The 7613-nt window shown below is 40.3% G+C and overlaps 1 non-coding gene across 1 annotated transcript; it reads right to left on the minus strand.

Annotated features, from left to right (window-relative positions):
- Positions 1-377: 377 nt before the first annotated feature.
- Positions 378-449, minus strand: TRNAC-ACA (transfer RNA cysteine (anticodon ACA)). The gene has a single exon. It is a non-coding gene; the product is annotated as a tRNA-Cys (tRNA).
- Positions 450-7613: the final 7164 nt, after the last annotated feature.

A 7613-nucleotide genomic window follows, 5' to 3' on the forward strand; every position in this document is an offset into this window, starting at 1 on the left:
AAGAGTCGGACACAACTAAGCACAGCACATAGACTAACAGGATGAAAGTTGAGATCATGCCCACGAAGGAATTATCTTTCACAATATTAGTCTACTGAGTCATCATAATAACATAATGAGGTTTAAGGATTCCCTGAGTTACATCAACCAGGTTTATTGTCTCACTGTTCAGATAAAGATCTTGAACTTCAAAAATTTAGAGATCTCTCCCAAAGTCACCCAGCAAGGTGAGGATAGAATGAAAGTGAAAATTAAGTCGCTCAGTCATGTCCGACTCTTTGCGACCCCATGAACTGGGGCCTACCAGGCTTTTCCGTCCATGGGATTTTCCAGGCAAGGATACTGGAGTGGGTTGCCATTTCCTTCTCCAAGAGATCTTCCCAACCCAGGGATTGAACCCAGGCCTCCTGCATTGTAGGCAGACGCTTTACCATCTGAGCCAACCGGGAGGCAACTTATCTCTTGAGTCACACACTAGCTAAGCTAAACTAAGTCACTTCAGTCTCAGTCATGTCTGACTCTATTCGACCCCATAGACGGCAGCCCACCAGGCTCCCCCGACCCTGGCATTGTCCAGGCAAGAACACTGGAGTGGGTTGCCATTTCCTTCTCCAATGCATGAAAGTGAAAAGTGAAAGGGAAGTCGCTCAGTTGTGCCCAACTCTTAGCGACCCCCATGGACTGCAGCCCACCAGGCTCCTCCGTCCATGGGATTTTCCAGGCAAGAGTACTGGAGTGGGGTGAGTCACACACTAGAGCTCATTTCTAATCACCAGGTTCAGAGATATTCATAAGACAAAATATGCACCTATCTGCCTTTCCTGTGATCTCTGTGTAAAATCAGAATCATGCAAAAATGAGAACACCCTTGTTTTTGTTTTGCAAAGGGATTTCAATCCTGACTCAGAAGAGTTTGGGTTGAATTCATAGATACATTTATCACATGATTCTTATCCAATGTAAAAACAAAAATAAATAATGCAGCACTCATCAATGGGGTTCAAGTACTAAAAGAAGAAAATATGTCTTGCATGTGTTAAATATATAAAAGTGTGAAGTTATTATGGCACAGCAAATGTAGGTATCTGCTTGTAAGCAGTAAAGATATTATATTATCCCTATTATCCACCTGTAAAAACCTTATTTTTCACCTACTTTGCAGAACTAGGGATATTTCCAAAGCTACTGAGATTCCTGATGGTCCAAAGATCAGACAGTTGGAGGTCCAAAGCTTCTAGAATGCCCTTGATTTTTCTGCTTATCTAGCATATTTGTTCATAAGCAATGGCCTATTCACCAAAAAGATTTAAAGGACACTTGTTTTATACTAAGGCTATGTTTTAAACTGTCCCAGGTCTTTGGAGGAAGCTGGAGGTAGTTCTGTTCATCCTACCCAAGTGCACCTGTGTGTGAGGGAGAAGGGAGGAGACAGTAGAGAGGGAGGGTTGTGCTTGCTGTTAAGTCCCTAAGTTGTGTCCAGTTCTTTTGTGACCTCATGGATGGTAGCCCGCCAGGCACCTCTGTCCGTGGGATTTCCTAGGCAAAAATACTGGAAGGTGTTGCCATTTCCTTCTCCAGATACCTCCTGTTCAGTTCAGTTCAGTTCAGTCATTCAGTCAGGTCCGATTCTTTGCGACCCCATGAATTGCAGCACGCCAGGCCTCCCTGTCCATCACCAACTCCTGGGGTTTACTCAAACTCATGTCCATCGAGTCAGTGATGCCATCCAGTCATCTCATCCTCTGTCATCCCCTTCTCCTCCTGCCCCCAATCCCTCGCAGCATCAGGGTCTTTTCTAATGAGTCAGTTCTTTGCATCAGGTGGCCAAAGTATTGGAGTTTCAGCTTCAGCATCAGTTCTTCCAATGAACACCCAGGACTGATCTCCTTTAGGATGGACTGGTTGGATCTCCTTGCAGTCCAAGGGACTCTCCAGAGTCTCCTCCAACACCACAGTTCAAAATCATCAATTTTTCGGTGCTCAGCTTTCTTCACAGTCCGGCTTTCACATCCATACATGATCACTGGAAAAACCATAGCCTTGATTAGACAGACCTTTGTTGGCAAAGTAATTTCTCTGCTTTTTAATATGCTATCTAGTTTGGTCAAAACTTTCCTTCCAAGGAGTAAGCATCTTTTAATTTCATGGCTGCAATCACCATCTGCAGTGATTTTGGAGCCCCCAAAAATAAAGTCTGACACTGTTTCCACTGTTTCCCCATCTATTTCCCATGAAGTGATGGACCAAATGCCATGATCTTAGTTTAGACCCAATCTCAAATGAAAGCAATTAAAAAGTAATCTAAAATAAAAGAGTAGGGTCTTATATCTACTTATAATCAAGCCATGAGTGAAAGAGCCTTGCCAAAGGGTGTGTGCATGCATGTGTGTGAGTGTATACCAATGTCTGTGTGATAAACGTTTGGGCAAAGAGATACTGTCTTTTCCTAAGACAGAACAGCTCAGATGGTGCCGATCAAAAGCTGGCACCAGGCATGTAACCTCAATAATTAAAACTTCCATTTATAGCCTATCTTTTAAGGGGAGACAGGTTGATTATAAGTTTCTCAAGTCAAATGAATTAACTTCATTCTAATTTCCAAGCTCCAGCCCGTCTCCTACCCATCTTTGAAAGTCATTGGGAAGTTAGTTTGAATTTAACTCTGTGTTGTTCATATGAGGATAAGAATCATGTGCTCTCGGTCAAATGGAGCAATGCAGGTCACTTTGGCCCAGGTCCTCAGCCGCAAATGCTTGGCATTAAACCATCAGCATGAACAGAAAATAGTATTTCATAAATTTTAACCCTTAACTCTATATAAACTGAACCAATATATTTAAAAGAGTAATAATTTATGAATATTTATATTATACTATTTGAAAAATTATAAATAGAAGTTTTTTAAGCACATTATTTCACTTTATAAAAACTCAGTAATCGTCTGTCTGTGGAGCTACAAAATAGAGATCTGATCTATCTCCTATTTAGAGAAAACTAACCAAGAATCTGTGTTGGAGAACACTCTTGAGAGTCCCTTGGACTGCAAGGAGATCCAATCAGTCCATCCTGAAGCAGATAACTCCTGGGTGTTCATTGGAAGGACTGATGCTGAAGCTGAAACTCCAATACTTTGGCCACCCTATGCGAAGAGTTGACTCATTGGAGAAGACCCTGATGCTTGAAGGGATTGGGGGCAGGAGGAGAAGGGGAAGACAGAGGATGAGATGGCTGGATGGCATCACTGACTCGATGGGCATGAGTTTGAGTAAACTCTGGGAGTTTGTGATGGACAGGGAGGCCTGGTGTGCTGAGATACATGGGGTCACAGAGTCGGACATGACTGAGTGACTGAACTGAACTGAACCAACCAAGAATCTGCCCTAATGCAGGAGACTCTGGTTCGATTCCTGAGTTGGGAAGATACACTGGAGAAGGGATAGGCTACCCACTCCAGTATTCTTGGACTTCCCTTGTGGCTCAGGTGGTAAAGAATCTGCCTGCAATACATGAGACTCGGTTTCAATCCCTGGGTAGGGAAGATCCTCTGGAGACAGGAAAGGCTACCCACTCCAGTATTTGGGCCTGGAGAATTCATGGACTGTATAGTCCATGGGGTCACAAAGAGTCAGACATGACTGAGTGAGTTTCACTTTCAACCAAACTCTAAAAAAGCAGTGATGCCAAGTATAAAGGTACCAATAATAAGTATCTTGAAATATTTAAATGTCTATAAAATGCACAGAGAAGGCAATGACAACCCACTCCATTATTCTTGCCTGGGAAATCCCATGGATGGAGGAGCCTGGCAGGCTATAATCCATGGGGTCACAAAGAGAAAGACACAAGTGAATGACTAACATACACATGCACATAAAATGCATATATTTTTTAATGACTGCATATTTGAACTATGCAATATATAAAACCAACAATGACTGAAATTATAACATTTATTCATAATATGGGATATATTCTAGACACCAAACAAATGATAGTCTTATTTTTCCTTTCTCCTTCAGGGTCTAGGATGACTGCCAGTACACAGTGTATGATCTACATGTGTATATTTATGATGGTAAAGATACATTTTATTAAGCATCTTCTGAAGAGTACAGACTTTGTATTAGTCTGGGTTCTCCAGAGACACATGATCAATATGATATACATGTGTGTATGGATAATAACTATGGGAGCTGGAGATTCTGAAGTCTATAGGTCAGGTCAGTGGATTTGAAACTCTGGCAGGATTTCAATGTTACAGTCTTAAGACAGAATTCCTTCTTCAGGAAATCTCAGTCTTGCTCCTAAGGCCTTCAGCTGATTGGATGAGGCTCATCCATATCATCGGCCATCATCTTACTTAAAATAAATGGATACAGGTATTAAACACATCTATAATATATCTATAATATATATACTATATCTTCACAACAATATATAGACTAATTTTGACCAAAGGACTGGGTACCATAGGCTAACCAAATTGACACAAAAATTTAACCATCAGTCAGAGGGAGGGAAAGTCTCATGTTGAAAACCATTGAGTATAACAAGTTTCTGAAATAAACATGCCCCCATGATTTAATGAAACAGATGCTTAATTTTTATCCTTAGTATAACTTGATGTGATGCTGTAAGCACTCTTCCTGCACATGGTTGTTCATAAACTCAGGTTTCTTCCATGTTTTGCATCCAATATTGCCTACGACCTCAGCATCCTCTGCAGCCAGTCAGCAAGGCAGAAAAATATTGAATATAAGCAACTACTTATTCATAGCTTTGCCCCAGAAATTACATTATTTCTACTCACATTTCAATGGCAAGAAACAGTCATGTGGCCATACTTACAAGCACAGAGGCTTGGAAATATGATTTCTACATACATAGCCTCTTGTCAGCAAAAATTCTCTACTCTGAAAGGAGGAACACAGACTTTGTTGGCTATCTACTTAACTAAAGTGCAGAAGGAATCTCAAGACATCATCTAAATGAAGTCATTTAATTGTTTAAAGTTTAGGTTGTGGGTCCACATATCATTAAGTACATAGAACATTTCTTCTCAAATACATATTCCCTTGGCTCTTGATTCATATATTATGCTTTAGAAAGTCTTCAATAATATCCAGAAATGGATATTTTAAAAGTTTCCTCAGGTTGTACCCCAGGTTAGAGATATACTCTAACCAGAATAACTTAACTCAAATCTGTTATCTACTTCTAAGCAGAGCCACAGTCAGAATAAGCTATGAATGAATACCTATCTTGGAATTCAGTGGTTCTCAAAATTAGTGAGCATGTAAATCCTAGTCTGAGCTCCAAGTATACACATGTTAACAATTTCTAGGCTGATATTAGGTAACCTTTCCAAGATGTATGAAGAACTGTTATGGGAGCATTGCATCAATGATTGCACAGAAACATTAAAAATTAGCTATTACAGCCAACTTTAGAGATGAGAAAACTGAGGCACAAAAAGATTAAAGTATAAACATAACAGATGATGACAGAGATGGGATTTAAATCTAAGCAGTGTGACTCTCACTCTTTCTCACTGCATTATTTATTATCTAGGTGATTCTGATACACCTTAAGTTACAAAATGAATCAACTTAAGGATAAACATGAAGAGGCTTCTTATTGTGAAGAGAAAAAGTTAAAAGTTTACATAACCTCCTTCTCCTTCTGCCTCTGAAACTCAGCTTGCCTCTTGCAAAGTCTAGGTAGACCAGACTACCTATCTAGTCTAGGTAGGTCACTTAAGTCTCAGAAAGTGGGAACTTGCAATACTAGGAACTGGAGTTTATCTCACTCACCCTTGTCCTGCTCTTTGCAATCACCCAGCCCCTGCAAACCTGCTTAATCATGCCAGTCCAGGTCAGGCATCTCCCTCCCCATCTTGACTGCTGTTCCCCCAAGCACAAAACCCCTTAGTTTAAACCAGCCAATTAACAGTGTTGCCCACTACAATCTGTCTATAAAAACTCTGTAATCCCTTTGTTCAGGGTTCAGAACTTGAAGTGTTAATGCCTCTGGGCCTGCCGGGGTAATAAACCTGAGTTCTCCAACTCTCCACGTGTGGTGCTTGGTTTTTTGAGTACTGGTTTTTGCAACATTTCTGGAGGCCCCAGTGAGATTCCAACCACGCTGAACCCTTGAGCCGCCAGACTGGTGGCTTGGCTGGGCTGGAGCGAAGGAAGCCCAGGACAAATGAGGAGGTGTGCCACCTGACGGTATACGGGTTCTCTTTGGGGCTGGTGTTCTGACGCTCCGGATGGCTGAGCCCCAACTGGACTCATTGGAGGGATGGACCAACTTACCAGGAACGGCCATAGGATAGGTGAGGCCCCGAGCCGGTCCCCAGGCAGAACCTACCCTAACGGGTAGAAGAGGAGACTGATCACCTTCTGGAGCTCCCAGGAAGGGAGCAGCAGTTAAGGAAACCTGGGGACTCAGAAGAAGGGAGGCACTGTGATGGCCTCTGAATGATTGTGAGTGTGTGATTGCTGATTGAATGGCATGAGAGAAATTTTTCTTTTCAGAAACTGCAAAACCAATTCTTTTTGCATATGCAGTTAACAACAACTAGTTTTTAAAAGGCCTGCCCAGGGAAAAGCTTGAAGTTAACCCTTTCCATGTCCTTGAAATACACAGCCAGCTTTGCCCAAGAAAGACCTCAGCCTTGGGCAAGTCAGAACTTCCAAGGAAGAAAAAAAAAGGGGGGAGGGGGGGTAGGATGGTCAAACAGATATTTTAAATCTCAAACAGAAAACTATAAGATCTCTGTCAGTCTGTCTGTCTGGATTTATGTATGTCTCAGAGTATGTCTTTTTTTTTTTTATAATATTGTTGAAGTTGTAAATGAGTTCTAATTTAATTGGACTAAAGAAAAGTAAATCCTTACAAATCAAACAATTCTAAATACAAGAAAAATTAACCTAAATAAATTTCAGATTCATGTGAACTGGGAAATATTCAATATTAAATATGTAGTATTAATGTTTGCTTGCTAATCTAATAAGGAAGTAGTATGTTTTTAATAAAGAAGATATAAAAAATAAAATTCTATGTTATAAAGGGAAAAGAAAGTAGGTCTGACTTACAGGTGGCTGTTACAAAAAGTGATTAGAAAGTTTGTGGAAAGTGGACCCTGGGGGAAAAAAAAAGTTTTGTGCATGGTTAAAGGACTAAGTTTAAAATAAATTTAATTAAGTTTAGCTTAATGAGCTTAAAGTAAGTTTAAATGAGTTTAAAATAAGCTAGTAGAAAACTTGAATTTGGCCTTTCTCTCTGTTAAGAAGACATACTTTCTTCAGATACTAAACTGCTTTTAATAATAGATTTAAGTTTCTTTACCTCTTAATTGATCTGTTCTATATTTACCTTTGAAATCTTTTGTTAACTTTGGCTAGGTAAATAACTATTATTTCACAGTGACTTATATGATCCTACCTGACTGAGTGTTATAAACCCTTTTGATATTTATTGACAAAACTTCCTAAAAAACTTGACTTCTAGCTAACTTTGGGATGCTTCAGAGGGCCCCTGAGACAACCCAAAGAGCTATTAAGTTACCTTGGTTCACTGGACATGTTAAATTACATAGGAAGTACTGT

Source organism: Dama dama, chromosome 15 (genome assembly GCF_033118175.1).
Source record: "Dama dama isolate Ldn47 chromosome 15, ASM3311817v1, whole genome shotgun sequence".
Lineage (NCBI taxonomy): Eukaryota > Metazoa > Chordata > Mammalia > Artiodactyla > Cervidae > Dama > Dama dama.